The sequence below is a fragment of the Schistocerca piceifrons genome, chromosome 2 (assembly GCF_021461385.2).
Source record: "Schistocerca piceifrons isolate TAMUIC-IGC-003096 chromosome 2, iqSchPice1.1, whole genome shotgun sequence".
Classification (NCBI taxonomy): domain Eukaryota; kingdom Metazoa; phylum Arthropoda; class Insecta; order Orthoptera; family Acrididae; genus Schistocerca; species Schistocerca piceifrons.
The window spans coordinates 963,769,414-963,789,484 of NC_060139.1; positions in this window are offsets into that span (position 1 = coordinate 963,769,414).

Here is a 20,071-nt window from a genome sequence, read left to right on the forward strand (position 1 = left end):
ACAAGTTCTTCGTTCAAGATGGTTCTGGAATGAACTGCACAAGGTTCCGCTTTCCGCAGGCACTTGGTCGCTGTTGGCGACAAGGCATAATTTGCCGACTGCCGTGAGGAGAAAATGAGGACGGGCTAGCTTCAGTTAACTGTCGCGTGTCTAATTAGCGGGCTTCACCCTTCTTGCTCCAATTAACCTGTTGTCCTCAAACTTCTCGCCGTTTCGGGGCACAGATGTTTGATGAACAATTCACTAGACAGGTTATTCTGCAGTCTTCTGGCAATATTTCCCGTTCGGATTTTCCGGTGATTTCCCGCAGATTTGTTATAGACGTCGCATTAGGAGGCCACATTCTTATACCGCAACGCTGTTTCATTTGAATGTTGTTGAACATATATATACTGATAAAAATGAATTGATAACTCTTCCATTACTAGACTTTTTCAGCGTTACTATTTTTCCATCTTTTGCCGTTCCGTTTTCTTAGCAAGTTTCATCAAAATCCATGAACTCAGTGGCAGTTGTCAAGTATTTTATTACAGGGGTATTCTGGGGCTCCAGTTTAACGGAGGACGACATGTATATCTGCTTTGAGCAGTGGAAAGAACGAATGCAAACATGTGTGGAGTCAAACGGATCCTGTTTTGAAGATGACCACCACTAAATTAACGTATTTGGTAGGTGCACAAAATTAGATTTTACGGCGGAGCGCAACTAGCGTCTGTAATAAATCGCTTGTCCATAGCAAATGATTTTATCAAAAATGGCTCTGAGCACTATGGGACTCAACTGCTGAGGTCATTAGTCCCCTAGAACTTAGAACTAGTTAAACCTAACTAACCTAAGGACATCACACACATCCATGCCCGAGGCAGGATTCGAACCTGCGACCGTAGCGGTCTCCCGGTTCCAGACTGCAGCGACAGAACCGCGCGGCCACTTCGGCCGGCTAATGATTTTATCGATTGTACCTATACTTACAACAAAGTAAGAAGACAAGAAGTTCCTTTGTTGTCCGAGCCGTGTTGTTTCACGTTTTTTTTCTTTTTGTTATTTATGCTAACAGTTATTAACTGTCTAAAAGAGTGGTTGTCAATAGCTTGAAGGTAGATATATTTACGAATGGCATGCAAGATACATCACTTCGATTTCACTGCGTTAATAAACTGGAAAAATAGTAAGTAATTTAGCGTCATCCAACTAATTACTACACTCCTGGAAATTGAAATAAGAACACCGTGAATTCATTGTCCCAGGAAGGGGAAACTTTATTGACACATTCCTGGGGTCAGATACATCACATGATCACACTGACAGAACCACAGGCACATAGACACAGGCAACAGAGCATGCACAATGTCGGCACTAGTACAGTGTATATCCACCTTTCGCAGCAATGCAGGCTGCTATTCTCCCATGGAGACGATCGTAGAGATGCTGGATGTAGTCCTGTGGAACGGCTTGCCATGCCATTTCCACCTGGCACCTCAGTTGGACCAGCGTTCGTGCTGGACGTGCAGACCGCGTGAGACGACGCTTCATCCAGTCCCAAACATGCTCAATGGGGGACAGATCCGGAGATCTTGCTGGCCAGGGTAGTTGACTTACACCTTCTAGAGCACGTTGGGTGGCACGGGATACATGCGGACGTGCATTGTCCTGTTGGAACAGCAAGTTCCCTTGCCGGTCTAGGAATGGTAGAACGATGGGTTCGATGACGGTTTGGATGTACCGTGCACTATTCAGTGTCCCCTCGACGATCACCAGTGGTGTACGGCCAGTGTAGGAGATCGCTCCCCACACCATGATGCCGGGTGTTGGCCCTGTGTGCCTCGGTCGTATGCAGTCCTGATTGTGGCGCTCACCTGCACGGCGCCAAACACGCATACGACCATCATTGGCACCAAGGCAGAAGCGACTCTCATCGCTGAAGACGACACGTCTCCATTCGTCCCTCCATTCACGCCTGTCGCGACACCACTGGAGGCGGGCTGCACGATGTTGGGGCGTGAGCGGAAGACGGCCTAACGGTGTGCGGGACCGTAGCCCAGCTTCATGGAGACGGTTGCGAATGGTCCTCGCCGATACCCCAGGAGCAACAGTGTCCCTAATTTGCTGGGAAGTGGCGGTGCGGTCCCCTACGGCACTGCGTAGGATCCTACGGTCTTGGCGTGCATCCGTGCGTCGCTGCGGTCCGGTCCCAGGTCGACGGGCACGTGCACCTTCCGCCGACCACTGGCGACAACATCGATGTACTGTGGAGACCTCACGCCCCACGTGTTGAGCAATTCGGCGGTACGTCCACCCGGCCTCCCGCATGCCCACTATACGCCCTCGCTCAAAGTCCGTCAACTGCACATACGGTTCACGTCCACGCTGTCGCGGCATGCTACCAGTGTTAAAGACTGCGATGGAGCTCCGTATGCCACGGCAAACTGGCTGACACTGACGGCGGCGGTGCACAAATGCTGCGCAGCTAGCGCCATTCGACGGCCAACACCGCGGTTCCTGGTGTGTCCGCTGTGCCGTGCGTGTGATCATTGCTTGTACAGCCCTCTCGCAGTGTTCGGAGCAAGTATGGTGGGTCTGACACACCGGTGCCAATGTGTTCTTTTTTCCATTTCCAGGAGTGTATATTAACTGTAGCTAATCAACTATGTGTTCTAACATGGCCAATATCAACAACTAGTACGGTAGCACTCTTGGATGTGTGCCACCAATGGAGGAAACGCCACACTTTCTTCCTTCCCATCCGGTGTCCTTCACTCAGCCAATGTCGAGTCCTCACTGGTATGGCAGTTCTATTTCCCGCCCCCTCCAACCGCCCTTCCCCCTCCCCCTACCCTTCCCCCTACCACCTCCTCTTCCCCATCCCCCCGTGAATTTAGTGTAATCGCATGATCAAATGTTACGTCATGTTACAAAGTAAGGTTTGATTCCATGGGAATGGCTGTGCCTAACGAGGGTGGCGTAATCCAGGACACAAGAGAGGTCAGCGTGGATCGTAATATCACCTGCATTTTATTGCAGATCTATTTTTCGGCTAACAGTGCAGCTATCGTCAATGCGCTATAGGTAGTCATGTAGACACAGCATAGTAATAATAACGACACATATTAAAATATAACTGTGGATGCATAAGTATCAACCAGTTTATAAATTCAAAACTGGTAATGATTCTTTTTGAATAAAGTAAGCTAAAAACAATTTGCGACTAACTGCTGTACACCATCAACAATTTATAAAAAAAAGTGATCACTCAAGAGTATTAAGATCTGTTTATCAGTTGCACTTGGTTTTTCGCTCCTTTGCTGGCTGATGCGTACTTATTCCCGATCATACACAGCACGATCACAGAGAAGGTGTTATGTGTCGAGATGTCACTTTGGGATAAGGTGATGTTCCTCAGATTTAAAGGATTTTTGCAAGTTTTATGATATATTCCTTTGATATGGTGTTGTACGTACTTCATGATGTATTTCTATGTTAGGGACTCGTACACATTTCATGAGGTTTTGCTATGATATGACAGAACATCATTCCACTCTGTCTGGATCCAGAAAATTTAATCTTTCACTTCTTAGCGCCACATGTTCGTTTTATTAGTTTTAAATTAATTTTGTTATTTTTTGCTCTAGAGCTGAACAATGTAAATGTTAATAAAAACTAGCACAGCTACATTTCAGGTACTTTCATTACCTCACAACCGTTTTCTTTCTAAATGAAAATCTTCATGTGACCAAAATTCACCAAGAGTCTTCGTAACTAATTATCGTAAAGTCACTGAAATGTGCTGCTACCATGACACCAAAATGTCTAAATGCTCTACATAAGACTATGTACAGCGTGTCTGAGTTTGTTCTTAGATTCTAAAGACGTTGTCGTCGACAGGACGTTAAACTCTAACCTTCCTTCCTTCCTTTTCTATGAGCGAAATTGATCACTCATGATGGATCAATATAAAAGGTTATAATAAATGACTGAAGCGATATTTGACATATTGTCGCAGGGCTTTGCACACACATAGCAAAATTCAAAAAGTTTTACTTTCCACATATTACAAGCGCTCCATATGTGCACCCTGCTGATTAAGCAGGTACCAAATCGATAATCAAGTTCTTCCGGCATTGAGGGCAGCATGTCCCTGTCAACCTGTTCAAAAGCACTGCTGATGCGAGCTCGCAGTTCTGGTAGGTTTGTTGGTAGACGAGGCGTAAGCGCTGAATCTGTCACATAACCCCACACAAAAAAAATTGCATGGCATTAGGTTGGGAGAGCGTGGAGGGCATGACATGAATTGCTGATCATCAACTCTCTGACCACAGATCCATAGGTTTCTCAATTTGCTGTTTAGTAAGTCACGAACATCATGATGGAAGTGGGGTGGAGCACCATCTTTTTTATAGGTTAAGTCCACATTGTCAGTCACCAGCTGCGGCACGAACCAATTTCCCATCACGTCCAGACAAGCGTGTCCAGTAACGGTATTATATTAATACCGCCAGCTGCGCGCGGGCGTTGATATAGATCAGCGGGGACAGGTGAAAATATGTGCCCCGACCGGGACTCGAACCCGGGATCTCCTTCCTACACGGCAGACGCTCTATCCATCTGAGCCACCGACGGCACAGAGGATAGTGCGACTGCAGGGACTATCTCGCGCACGCCTCCCACGAGACTCACATCCTCACCTTGTATGTCCTCATACTACATTCTTAGTGTCCCATCCCAACACACGCATTACTCGAGGAAGACATTCTTCCAAGTCCCGTAAGAGTTCGGGGAATATGTGTGCATCCGCACAGAAGAAGGAGGTCATGGCCGATATCGCCAGAACTATATACTTATATGGATATGGTGTCTGTTCTTTCGGACATGTCAATATCCATATAAGTACATTACCTTTTGGTGAACCGCGAGTGTGCTGCACGAATCTCTGTACCCCTGATTCGCACATTGTGTCTGTTGACTGCGCCATTCACGAAAATTTTTGCTTCATCACTAATGATGAGTTCCTCACGAAACACATCCTCTTCCGTAAGCTGTTATAAATGTGCCGAAAATTCAAAGCGTCTGACTTTGTCAAAAAAAAAAATGGGTCAAATGGCTCTGAGCACTATGCGACTTAACTTCTGAGGTCATCAGTCGCCTAGAACTTAGAACTAATTAACCCTAACTAACCTAAGGACATCACACACATCCATGCCCGAGGCAGGATTCGAACCTGCGACCGTAGTGGTCACGCGGTTCCAGACTGTAGTGCCTTTAACCGCACGGCCACACCGGCCGGCCTGACTTTGTCGCCTGGAATCAGAGCTTGTAGTAATGCAAGCGGTACGTCGATAGCTTCAGTCGTTTCCTTAAGATCTTCCAAACGGTCACTTGTCGTATATCCAGTTCTCTGCTTGCTCTCTTCGTAGACTTCTATGGGCTACGTGCAAAACTCACCTTCACGCGGTCAGCTGAACTAGCGTCTGTAATAAATCGCTTGTCCATAGCAAATGATTTTATCAAAAATGGCTCTGAGCACTATGGGACTCAACTGCTGAGGTCATTAGTCCCCTAGAACTTAGAACTAGTTAAACCTAACTAACCTAAGGACATCACAAACATCCATGCCCGAGGCAGGATTCGAACCTGCGACCGTAGCGGTCTTGCGGTTCCAGACTGCAGCGCCTTTAACCGCACGGCCACTTCGGCTGGCTTTTGAATTCACTTGAAACAAACGCTGTAATAACAAATTAACCGCGATATGACTCAGATAAACACAGTGCTGCGAATTTTATAATGAGTGAACTGACGTAAGGGACAATAACGGAAACGCAGCAACGTTACCGCCACCTAATACTCCTTAAGGGACTCAGGCACTTGCGATAACAAAAACTTCAAATATTTAACTTAACAGCTGGAGTTTAAATACACATCCACGCAAGAATTTGGATAGAAAAGCTAGTATGAGAAATCCGAAATCCGAGATAAAATCTTCCTGAAAGTATGCTGCACAACAAAAATTTGCACTTCATGCATTATTTGTTTAGAGCCCATATACTGGGCGGTGTTTAGTATTGACATGCTTTGCGGTCGTTTCCCAGTCATGTAAACATACCGCTGCTGCAGCGGCACACCGCGAGCAGTCCAATATCAACAACAGCTTCACTCAGTTTGTGTTCAGCACTGCAGGAACATGACATGCAGAGGCACACAACCACTTGATGGAGTCAAGATAGTGGCCTTACTTTCAGGATGTCACACACAACAAGATGTTGCCGATCGGTTACAGGTCCCTCAAAGGGTGTCTCTAAGGCGTGGAGAAGGTACAGAGAGATGGGAAATGTGAACTATAGGCCTCGCAGTGATCGTCCTCGTATGACAACACCAATGCAGGATCGTTTCCTCCAACGGTCGGCTGGCAGGTGCCCAACATCAACTTGCCAGAAATATTGGAAATGACTTCTCCCGGGCAACTGGCATTCGTATCTCAGACCAGACAGTGCGTAGAAGATTGCATCAGGGTGCTCTTCATTCTAGAAGACCAATGAGAAGTTCTGCTCTGAACCAACGGAACAGATCGAAGAACCTGGCGTCTTCCAAATCAACATTGGACCATTGCAGAATGGAGTAATGTAATGTTTGCTGACGAGACCGGGATTGGTTTGCGACTGGACACTAGACTTGTCAGGGTTTGGAGAAGCGCTAGACGACAACAGGAACACCGATACGTTCAGGAAGTCCATCCGTTTGCAGGTGAAAGTGTAATGTTCTGGGGGGCAATAATTACGGGACGGCGGACCCCTCTAAATCCCATCTATGGCAAATGTGACTGGTACCCGATACTTCCGACAGGTTCTGCAAACGGTTGTACGGCCCTACAGACGTGAAGTCGGTTACAACTTCTTCCTAGTCGATGACAATGCAAGACCGCACCGTACTTTAGCAGTGTCTCGGTATCTTCAGAGACGCAACGTCAACCGAATGCCTTGGCCAGCGCAGTCTCCAGACATGAATTTAACCCATTGAAGTTGGCCACTGCGCAGCGTCCAAATCCACATGACAATCTTCAGGACCTCCTGAAGCTGCCCTTAAGGAGTGAGACGTCATTGTTATTGTGGTCTTCAGTCCTGAGACTGGTTTGATGCAGCTCTCCATGCTACTCTATCCTGTGCAAGCTCCTTCATCTCCCAGTACCTACTGCAACCTACATCCTTCTGAATCTGCTTAGTGTATTTATCTCTTGGTCTCCCTCTACGATTTTTACCCTCCACGCAGCCCTCCAATGCTAAATTTGTGATCCCTTGATGCCTCAAAACATGTCCTACCAACCGATCCCTTCTTCTAGTCAAGTTGTGCCACAAACTTCTCTTCTCTCCAATCCTATTCAATACCTCCTGATTAGTTACGTGATCTACCCACCTTATCTTCAGCATTCTTCTGTAGCACCACATTTCAAAAGCTTCTATTCTCTCCTTGTCCAAACTATTTATCATCCATGTTTCACTTCCATACATGGCTACACTCCATACAAATACTTTCAGAAACGACTTCCTGACACTTAAATCTATACTCGATGTTAACAAATGTCTCTTCTTCAGAAACGATTTCCTTGCCATTGCCAGTCTACATTTTATATCCTCTCTACTTCGACCATCATCAGTTATTTTACTCCCTACATAGCAAAACTCCTTTACTACTTAAACTTGATTATCTCATCCAGGGAATGCCTCGCAGGGTGGAAGAACTCATTCATGTTCGGAAAGGACGTATTCACTACAAATGAGTAATAGTCATCATTATGAGATAAAGATTTCCACTGTTTTTGTTTTCATTTAGGAGCCTGCTTCGTTTTGTAATGTTTTTCATAACTAACCAATATCGTTCTTGTTTTCAGAAGCAGTTACGTTTATTTAGTTAATAAGGGATTGTGCCATAAAAGTCATTGAAGTAAACTCTATGATATTCGAAACTTTCGTTGAGATGCATATTTTTCGAGTCACCAATTTCTTTAATCTGAAACGAGGACTGTCCCGGAAAACCGGGAGCTGGCAACCCTCGCATTATCAATCGAGAAACACAATTTAACAGCACCGTGCCGTGACTGGTGATGAAGGCTGATGAGCAGACTGAACAGGCGCCGAAGTTTAGGTTGGAGCCGGATGTGGGCGGAGGTTCGCGCACGCTTAATGAACATAGTTCGTAATTACCGCGGAAGCTGCGTGAGCTGGCGATCTAGTGAGTAAGGCGCCGCGCTTGTGACGCATTCGCAAGGAGATGCCGGGAGCAAGAGGGCTAATAAGCGCCTAAATGAGAATTCCTGAGGCCCTTACTCACGATGAGAGAGACTGGCACGTGACCGACGGACGAGAAAACTGACACAGCTTGAGCGCACGGTAACTAATGCGCCCAAGGTCCCAGGTTCCTCTTAAATCATTCAAAAGGCGCTCCAGCTACTTACTTTTCTTCGCATCCCACTGATAAAGTCAATGCGCGCAACATTATACACTCCTGGAAATTGAAATAAGAACACCGTGAATTCATTGTCCCAGGAAGGGGAAACTTCATTGACACATTCCTGGGGTCAGATACATCACATAATCACACTGACAGAACCACAGGCACATAGACACAGGCAACAGAGCATGCACAATGTCGGCACTAGTACAGTGTATATCCACCTTTCGCAGCAATGCAGGCTGCTATTCTCCCATGGAGACGATCGTAGAGATGCTGGATGTAGTCCTGTGGAACGGCTTGCCATGCCATTTCCACCTGGCGCCTCAGTTGGACCAGCGTTCGTGCTGGACGTGCAGACCGCGTGAGACGACGCTTCATCCAGTCCCAAACATGCTCAATGGGGGACAGATCCGGAGATCTTGCTGGCCAGGATAGTTGACTTACACCTTCTAGAGCACGTTGGGTGGCACGGGATACATGCGGACGTGCATTGTCCTGTTGGAACAGCAAGTTCCCTTGCCGGTCTAAGAATGGTAGAACGATGGGTTCGATGACGGTTTGGATGTACCGTGCACTATTCAGTGTCCCCTCGACGATCACCAGTGGTGTACGGCCAGTGTAGGAGATCGCTCCCCTCACCATGATGCCGGGTGTTGGCCCTGTGTGCCTCGGTCGTATGCAGTCCTGATTGTGGCGCTCACCTGCACGGCGCCAAACACGCATACGACCATCATTGGCACCAAGGCAGAAGCGACTCTCATCGCTGAAGACGACACGTCTCCATTCGTCCCTCCATTCACGCCTGTCGCGACGCCACTGGAGGCGGGCTGCACGATGTTGGGGCGTGAGCGGAAGACGGCCTAACGGTGTGCGGGACTGTAACCCAGCTTCATGGAGACGGTTGCGAATGGTCCTCGCCGATACCCCAGGAGCAACAGTGTCCCTAATTTGCTGGGAAGTGGCGGTGCGGTCCCCTACGGCACTGCGTAGGATCCTACGGTCTTGGCGTGCATCCGTGCGTCGCTGCGGTCCGGTCCCAGGTCGACGGGCACGTGCACCTTCCGCCGACCACTGGCGACAACATCGATGTACTGTGGAGACCTCACGCCCCACGTGTTGAGCAATTCGGCGGTACGTCCACCCGGCCTCCCGCATGCCCACTATACGCCCTCGCTCAAAGTCCGTCAACTGCACATACGGTTCACGTCCACGCTGTCGCGGCATGCTACCAGTGTTAAAGACTGCGATGGAGCTCCGTATGCCACGGCAAACTGGCTGACACTGACGGTGGCGGTGCACAAATGCTGCGCAGCTAGCGCCATTCGACGGCCAACACCGCGGTTCCTGGTGTGTCCGCTGTGCCGTGCGTGTGATCATTGCTTGTACAGCCCTCTCGCAGTGTCCGGAGCAAGTATGGTGGGTCTGACACACCGGTGTCAATGTGTTCTTTTTTCCATTTCCAGGAGTGTATATCTCAACGTGCATTGTTTCGACGGGCGATCAATAAGTTTCTCGGCCAATTTCGGTTGAAAAAAAAAAAAAGAAAGTAGAATTTGTTGTCGAACATCGTAAAATATTCCTGCTTTACTCCGTATAGTTTCATGAATTTCCGATAGATGGCGGAACTTCAAATAGCCTTCAAAATGGCGTCTTTAAAGGAAATGCGCTCGAAACAGAGAGCAATCACTGAGTTTATTTTGGCGGGAAACCAGAACTTCGAAGATATTCTTAGGTGACTGCAGAACGTCTACGACAGAGGTTCCCAACAAAATTTTCTCGAGGACCCCCTCATCGATCATGATTGGTACCTTTTCATATTGGAGTACCAAGTACCTAAAAAGCCAAACTAAGAGTCTTTTCATACGTTTTCTATTTTTGGCACTTAGAAAAAACATTGACATATTCATTATTGAAAAAATATTGAGCTTAAAAATTTTTCAATTTAGCCATCATTGTTATTGTTAAAATTTTGATTATTGCTCAAAATCTTTGTCTTCAATTTCGTGTCTTTAGTATAACAAACTCCTTAAAAAAATAAAAATGGAGTATGAACTGAAAATGACAGGAAAAAATTAAAACTGAGTGTATTGGTCTTTCAAGTGTACTACACTTGAGACTGCATTGAGTAGACATATGTGAAAAATAAGAAAACTCTAATTTCATACATGGTATTATTTATATGAAAAAATACAGTTACAACAGAGTACTCCATCAGTATACAGTTATTTTTAATTTTCAGTTCTTAATGAGATGAGTTCAATCTGACCTTTGAGTACATTATTTCTGAAATATTAGGTTCCAGACTTGAAACTTTCGCTCTGAAATCCGACCGCATGTCGAGCCAATTCCTATATTTGTTTTTCATGAAACACATGGAAGAAAATTCTTGCCGATATGTGGTTGCAAAAGGAAGGATCTTGTTTATTGTCTTATCTCTAAGTTTATTGTAGTCCTTGCGTGCTGATGCCCAGAAGTCTGTAATTTTATCACCGATGAAAATGTTTATCATCGTACCACAGCTGGACAGATCCACAAGGTGACCTTGCTCTTCTTCAGTGAGGCCTTGGATTTTGTCAATTTCTTCACAGCTGAAGGGATTTCGAATCCATCTGTCGTCAGGTTCAGGGAAATACTCTCTAAAAGTGGTGGCTAGGCTGCGTAGATGCTCGGCTACATTGATCTTGATCTGGTCAGGCAAACTCTCCTCCGATGACTCTAAGAATTGTTTTAAAGTGGAAAAGTTAGTTAGTGACTCATTTTCTATCCTTGACGCCCAGATCTGACACTTTTTGACCGTAGCACTAATCTTATCCTCAACTTTGAACATGTCTACATTTTTTCCTTGTAAACTCAAGTTTAACACATTCAAGTGTTCAAACACATCAACTAAGTACGCAACTGAACAAAGCCAAGAGAAGTTAGTGAGAAAATCCGCGTATTTTGTGTCAAGAAGGAAGACACGATCCTCGTCTCTAAGTTCAAAAAATCTTGACAAGATCCTACCTTGAGAAAGCCATCTTACTTCCGTATGAATAAGAAGTTGCTCATGCTCACAGCCGATCTCTTTACACAACAAAGAAAATAATCTGGATTGCAGATTTCGAGTTTTAATGTAGTTGATTATTTGAACTACTTCGTTAAGTATCTTTTGCAAAGGTTCAGGCAATCTTTTGGCTACTAAGGCTTCACGAAGGATACAACAGTGAGTCCTTTTCACCTCAGGGGCTACTGCTTTGATACGAGCTAGAAGTCCTGTTTTTTTTTGTCAGCCATTGACTTTGCTCCATCTGTCGACAAGCCTACACATTTTTTTCCAGGTGACATCGTGTTCATTGAGATAATTATTTAATGCAGTAAAAATATCGTCTGCTGTTGTATGCATTAATTCGCATGATAAAAGAAAATCTTCGAACACTTGGTCGTCCCATAAGAATCGTGCGAATACCAACATTATAGCTTTTTTTGATATGTCTGTGATTTCATCCAATTGTAGAGCATACATGTCACTTATGCAAAGTCTAGCCAGCAATGTTTCTTCGATGTTAACTGCTATATCAGTATTCGTCTCTGAACAGTATTATTTGAGAGCGGGACAGTTCCTATTGCCTTAGCAGCTGCATCACCTAACATTCTCTTGCAAAGTATTATTGCTGATGGCAGTATAAGTTCATCAGTACTTTTGTGGTTTTTCCCACATTTAGCAACAAGTTGAGCCATCTCGTAAGACGCAAGGGTTGCATTTTAATTTCATTTGCACTACAGTGTTTGGTAATTGTTTTACGAGATGTTTTCAACTCTCCTAATTTATTTTTGAAAAAAACATCTAATGACTTACTTTTGTACTGTGCTTTGTTTCAAGATGTCGCCGGAGTTCGTTGGTTTCATACATTCATTCGAAAGGCTTTCATAGCAAATTACACATTGAGGTTTAGGCTATTGCTCAGGTCCAGTGAACGTAAAACCGATTTCCAAGCAATCAGAGTTATATTTTCTAATTTTTCCAGTAAGCTTAACACTGATCTGGGAAGGGTTAGGTTCAAGGGACGCCAACGATTTAGGTTCAATGGACACTGACAACTTCGGTTCGAGAGTCACTGACTTACTTGCTTGAACATCAAATGCATTAGCTTCCTCTTCATCGGTAGGCCTTTTTCGTTTTAACGAACCACTTTTTAACCAACGGTCCATTTTTAACTACGCGAACTGTAGCTTCTGCGAAAAGCAACGCTTTACAACTACTGTTTTAATACAGAATATTGAATATGTGTACAACACGGTCTGTGAAAACACTGGCAGTAAATTAACAATGGCCGATTGTCGTCTGAAACGTGAGTTTCTGTGTAAAGTGACTGTCAGTTGTCAGCTGCAAAGAGGCAGCGCGCGCAGTCTAACGGCATACAGCAGAACTATTTGCCTCTATCTAATTCTAGTTTTGCGCTAGAGTGTGCTAGTGCCAGTTGGCTCTAGGAATACGCTATACGCAGAAGTTAGCGTTCGCTAAAGCTCTGCTCATGCAGGAAGCGGCCAATACAAAAAAATCTGTCATCATACGAAATATATTTAATATATTTTTTATTCTAATAGCATCTTGCGGACCCCTCTGGCATAGCTCGCGGACCCCTGGGGGTCCGCGGACCACCTGTTGGGAACCACTGGTCTACGAGACTTGGCAGTGAACAAAAGCACGGTGAGTTGTCGGGCGTGGCGTGTCATCGTCGCAACAAGATCGCTCAGAACTGTCCGATCTCCCGTGTGCCGGTCGGCCATACACAGTTGTGACTCTTGTAATATAAGGGACGTGCGGACACACTCATTCGAGGTGATCGACGCATCAGTCAAACATCTCGCTGCTCAACTAGATGTCTCTGTTGTTAATGCTGACACACTCGTCCACCAGTTGGCGTGCTCAGAAGTGTGTGCCAGCTGGATTCCTCGCCGCCTAACAGAAGATCACAAAAAGCAAGGAAGGACTATCTGTGCAGAATTGCTTGCGCATTACGAGGCTGATTGTGTCAATTTCTTGTCGAACATCGCCACAGACTATGAAACATGTGCTCTTCACTTCGAACGGAAAATGAGACGGCAATACATGGAGTGGTGCAACATCACCTCTCCTCCAAAGAAACAGTTCAAAGCCACGCCGTCAGCCGGTAATGTGATGGCGACGGACTTCAGGGACCCCGAAGGGGTTATTCTGTTTGATGCCCTGCCTCATAGTGCAACGATCAACTCCGAAGTGTATTGTGCTACACTCAGCAAATTGAAGGAATGTCTTCAGCATGATGGTCGCCATAAAAACTGCAAACAAACTAATCCTTGTCAATGACAACGCAAGGTCTCTCACAAGTCTGCGAACCCGAAAGGAGCGCACAAAACTTCATTGGTCATGCACCCTACGTTCCGGATGTCGCACCTCCCGGCTTCCATCTGTCTGACACGCTGCGGGAATCAGTACGTGGATGATTGGGAGATTATTGATCCAGCAAGGCGTTGGCTCCGACGTCGACCAGTAAAGTGATATCATGCGGACATGCAAGCCCTCCGAATAAGGTGCCGTAAGGCCGTCTCGCTGAACAGAGCTTATGTTGTGAAACAGGGTTTTACAGCCGCAAGTGTGGGGAACAACATGGTATATTATAATCACGAATGAAACCAACCTGCTTTCCCAAAAAAATATGTAGGGTTACTATGTATTTTGCCGAGAATGGCACTATTATATGACATAACTGCAAGATGGCCGATCTTACATCGCAACAGGCTTCATATTACCCATTATTTTTCACGGGTCATCAGTCTTCTGGCTGGTTCAATGCGGGCCGCCAAAACTGTCTCTCTTTTATCAATACTTTCATCTCAGAGTAGCACATACATCCTACGTCTTCAATTATTTGTTGCATGTATTTAAATGTTTACCGTCCCCTACTATTTTAACCCTGTACAGCTCCCTCTAGTCCCACAAAAGTTATTCTGTGGTCTCACACAACCTACCATGCCAACCCTCCTAATTTACGCATCCCACATATTCCTTTCCTCGCTGATTCTTCGCAGAAGCTTCTCATTTTTTAATTTATCAGTCTACAAAATTTTCAGCATCCTCTGGCAACATTGCAGCTCCAACGCTTCGATTATCTTCTTCTAAATACACATTGGTACTGCCTTATGATGTCTCGTTTGTTTGTATGAGTAATCGACTTGTACTAGTAGTGTATGGTTGACATACAACAGATATCTCAAAACAATGACTGGGATAATTTTAGAGAAAAACACATGGAAGGTAGACCCACATATTTCGTCATTTGTTATTTCATGGAAGACACTTTATTACTTAACAACAGTCATTACCTTAACAAATTAAAAACCTTGTCAAAAGAATAACAATGCTCACAATAATTTAAAGAGGATCAATTCATTAATAACAAACTCTAATAACTTTTAACTAACAGAGCTTGAACAAAGAATATACAATCCCCAAATATAAGTAACAAGTCACACTAACTACATGTGGCTACAAGGGGATTGGCCGGCCGGAGAGGCCGTGCGGTTATAGGCGCTACAGTCTGGAACCGCGTGACAGCTACGGTCGCAGGTTCGAATCCTGACTCGGGCATGGATGTGTGTGATGTCCTTAGGTTAGTTAGGTTGAAGTAGTTCTAAGTTCTAGGGGACTGATGACCACAGTAGTTAAGTCCCATAGTGCTCAGAGCCATTTGAACCATTTGAACAAGGGGATTCAACAGACTGAGTTCTACCAGTAAAATGAATTACAAATGACTGCCAGTAAAAGTACTATCAGCTCCCGGCCGGCCGCGGTGGTCTAGCGGTTCTAGGCGCGCAGTCCGGTACCGCGCGACTGCTACGGTCGCAGGTTCGAATCCTGCCTCGGGCATGGATGTGAGTGATGTCCTTAGGTTAGTTAGGTTTAAGTAGTTCTAAGTTCTAGGGGACTGATGACCTCAGATGTTAAGTCCCATAGTGCTCAGAGCCATTTTGAACTATCAGCTCCCAAGCATGGAAAACACCTTAATCAAATAGACAACGCCCACCCAAAATACAGGAAGGACAACAAGTCACGCCATTGATTGTGGCTCTTGGAAAGACCTTAACAATCTATAAGTCTTAATAAAATCCCTTAAGCAATAAAATACGCAATCTCCCAAAATACTACCAAACTGGGAAGGCATACAATTTAAAGTTTGACTCCCAGTTTGTACACACCAGCAGAAACATTGACAATGGCCCTTAAATAAATATACAGTTCCCCCAAATTACAAGATAAACTGGAAAGACATACAATTTAAATGTGACTCCCAACTGGTACACACAGCAGAAACATTGACATTGACGCTTAAATAAATACACAATCTCTCAAAATACAAGATAAGCTGGTAAGTGTAGCAGGCAGCTATCACAGCAAACAGGCAACAAAGAGGCAAGTTTTACAATGAGTGGAGTTACCTAAAGACTGTGGATCAAAACGAAAAACTCACCAGTTCATACTCATAAGTAAAAACTTAACACGCTCCAGAACTAACAATAATGGTGCAAAGTTTAAAGCAGTAGTTAAAGAGCTCTGATGACGAACTTCGGACTTGCAGTACGCGCATCAAAGTTATGCGCTTTCTCAATTCACAATATTGAATACAGCAAGAGTTCCGGATTAATTGGCGACACTCCGCCGTCGCACATATCAAACAATCAGATTTACTTAACTTGAGCCAACATGAGGCGGCTGGTAGAGGAGCCAGACTGGAGCCCACACTAGGCGTTGTGCGACGACGGAAGTGTCGCTGCAGTGGAAAGAAAACACGTCTCTGCTCCAGGCCTACGAAACAGGAATGCGTCGTCCGCTGCCAAAACTACCCTGTCAACACACACCAGAAGAGAACCGCAATCTGCTCACAAAAGGCCACAGACGAGAATGTCTGCGATGTAGGTAATATTAACTTATTCTGGACGCAACTACACATACAAGTTCTAAGCTTAACACTCCTTAAAATTACTTGAAAATTAACAAAGTGAAACATCAGCGCCTGTAAACTCAATTACTAGGGCAAACTCATCTATAAAAGGGTGCCTTGTCTTCGACACAGACTACGTTACAACTGCAGTTTCATCAACTCGGTTTGTAACAGAGAATGGTCATACACTTGCATGGAATATGTCCTGGAAAAACAAACTATCATCAGTTACTCGGATCGATGACCACGCACAAAATCACTCGAAGGCATGTTAATATGGCAGGTCCAATTCCACATTAACACAGACGTGGACTTACGATAACAAGTAGAAATAAAAAAAACAACACTTGACTCAGGTGTGAAGAGACCGTGGCTTCCAGGATTCCAAGCAGGGGTGTTGCAGTCTCCAATCCGTACAGGTGGTCTTCGAGATGGCGGAAAATTTAAACTTGCAAAGTTGGCCGGGAACTTGCCGACCGGGTTGCACGAGGCGTCCACTACTCTTCCCGCAACTCGCCGCTATCAATGCTTAATTCAGCTCGCAAGGACGGCCTCCGACCGATTTAACGACTTGCGGCTTCTCGAGGCCCATACTGGACAGCAGGTGTCCGCCAAAACTGACAACTGGCCAGCTACGTACCCTCCAGCTATCAGTACCAGGACCCGCCAAAGTCGACAACACACGCCTCGACCGAAGACCCTAGCTCCCGACATGTGATCAGGATCGATATCGACAAGGCCAGTCGTTGTGGCCGAGCGGTTCTAGGCGCTTCAGTCCGGCACAGCGCTGCTGCTACGGTCACAGGTTCTAATCCTACCTCTGGTATGGGTGTGTGTGATGTCCTTAGGTTCGTTACGTTCAAGTAGTTCTAAGTCTAGAGGACTGATGACCTCTGATGTTAAGTCCCATAGTGCTCAGAACCATTTGAACCATTTGACAGCCCAAGTACTTAGTGGCGCCAGCAGAGCGCCATGCCTGCCAAAATTAAAGCCGCCATGGGTCACATAAGGCTAGAATTTCACAATTAATACCTCGTAGGCGATAACTATACTGATGTCACATGTTAATAGACCATCATGGAGACTCAGGAGCTGTCCCGTCCAGTCTAGCCCCCTTACAGGGAAAGAGAGTCGAATTAAAATAAAATCACATTTCCACTTGCGGACTAATAATACTGAGATAATCATGAGTTTAGTGATAGTCAAAGTCCTATAAATCAACTAATTAAAATGTCATTGAAACTGATCAGCTGATTCATAAATTAAAGTCAATTTTCCTCGCCAACTGAAACTGCCGATGGCTCATTCTGAGTAGGGAACCATCGAATGGTGGGGGCAGAGACTTTTTCATTATCAACCATCAGCTAATTCAGAAAATTCGCAAGATGATGGTAATCTGCAGATGTTCAGAACCATTACTTTATATTCCAGCTAATGCCACTTCGATGCATGAGGACACTAGTCCCTCCCGAGTCTGTAGAAGGGGTAGCCCAATTGACCAATTTTCCCGCCAACGTCCGCCATCTTGGATAATGTCATGCGCTGTTGCCAAGTTTATAGGCAGCCATCTTGGATGACGACATCACCACCATCTTGGATACATCTGGCAACAACACAGAAGCGTCACCAACGCGAGTGGCAGGAGGCTGTGACGCGCATCTGGCTCAAAGCGGCAGGAAGTACACTGTTGCGTCTGAGGATACAAAATTAAGGAGAGACGCTCTCCCTGACCCATTTCGTTGCAGTTCTTGGTCGGCTTCACTTCGCTATTAGTAGCAGTGTGATAGTTTCCGCCATTTTATTATACGTGATATTTCTTCCATCACTTTGAAAGGAACTGTGTGTAACTTTAATCAGCTACAGTTAAGCTGTTTCGCAGTAGAACCATCGTGGTCGTGATAAAGATTCAAATACACTATTTGCTCCACGAGCATTCAGCGTTATGATTCCATCCATATTAACGCAGTATGTTTTGCAGCATTACCCCTGCCTACATGTTCGTATTACGTGGTGGCTACCTACTTTCTTTCGTGAGTCCCAGTTCCCAGAATTCATTTCGGTTTTTCTGATTATCTCTCTCTCTAAAGACTGCACGAGTTGTCGTTTCACATTCATTGTGTTTCGTGGGCACTTATCAGCCAGAACATTATAACCACTGACCTACAATCGATATAAACCACTCCAGGCGATAGCAGCGTCACCTGGCGAGGAATGACTGGTAGTCGGACACGTGGACGTTGCATGTAGTATCAGTGAGTGTGCTGTCCATGTGTAGAATGGGGAAGGCTCACGGTCTATCTGAGCTTTTTTTTTTTTTTTTCACTATAGGACTTAACATCGGTGGTCATCAGTCCCCTAAAACTTAGAACTACTTAAACCTAACTAACCCAAGGACATCACACACATCCATGCCCGAGATAGGATTCGAACCTGCGACCGTAGCAGTCGCGCGGTTCCGGACTAAGCGCCTAGAACCGCTAGACCACCGCGGCCGGCTATCTGAGTTTCACCGAGGGCAGATTGTGATGGCCTGGAGCCTAGGCACGAGCATTCAGGAAACTGAACGTCTTGTCGGGGTTCGAGAAGTGCTATAGTGAGTGTCTTCAACACGTGGCGAAACCAAGGTGAAACCACGTCCCGCTACGGTCGCAGTTTCGAATCCTGTCTCGGGCATGGATGTTTGTGATGTCCTTAGGTTAGTTGGGTTTAACTAGTTCTAAGTTCTAGGGGACTAATGACCTCAGCAGTTGAGTCTCATAGTGCTCAGAGCCATTTGAACCATTTGAAACCACGTCCAGGCCTCATGGGGTTGAGCGGCCACCCCTCATTACAGATGTAGGATGTCGTAGACTGGGAAGACTGGTAAAAGAGGACAGGCAGCAAAATGTGGCGGAACTAACATCAGACTTTAATGCTGGGCAAAGTACAAGTGGGTCTGAATACACAGTACACTAAACACTCCGAACGATGGGCCTCCATAGCTGACGACCCATGCATTTGCTAATGTTAACACCACGACATCGACAATTACGACTGAAATGGGCACGTGACTATCGGCACTGGATGTTGGCGCAGTGGCAGAATCAGGTATTCGGACGCGGGTTTGAACCGACGTCCTCCCGAATGCAAGTCCAGTGTGCTAATCACTGCGCCACCTCAATCGGTATCAATTTCTTATGTCAACCATCTTACAGATTTCTTTGGGGTATTTGCAATAGCTACTCACCCTTTCAACAGTTTCGTCACTGCATAGGCATCTACGCCTAGCCATTCTTTTAGCACAAATTGCAGTGCCACTGATTCTACGAAACTCAACATGCAGAACTGACTTTCGAGAACGACGTGCACGCACACGAAACGTACAGCGAAACCTTCTTTGAGCGACAATAGCTAAGTAATTGCTGTAAAGTAAAATACCACTTCCGCTTCCCGTCTTGCACCAATAAATTTCGCAAATTTTGATCTTTTTCTTCACCTGAAAGGAAACAGAAAAAAAGAAATTAGTGCCACTAACTCTCAGTTTGAATATGGTCAGGAAGAAATTATCGTCCTGTACGGTCATAGACGCATTAGCGAAGGTACTCCTCCCCAGTGTGAAACAACCATAGATACCGTTTGACCGACAAATGTGAGTCTAATAATTCGTGTTGAATTAAATGTACAGAGAATGTTTT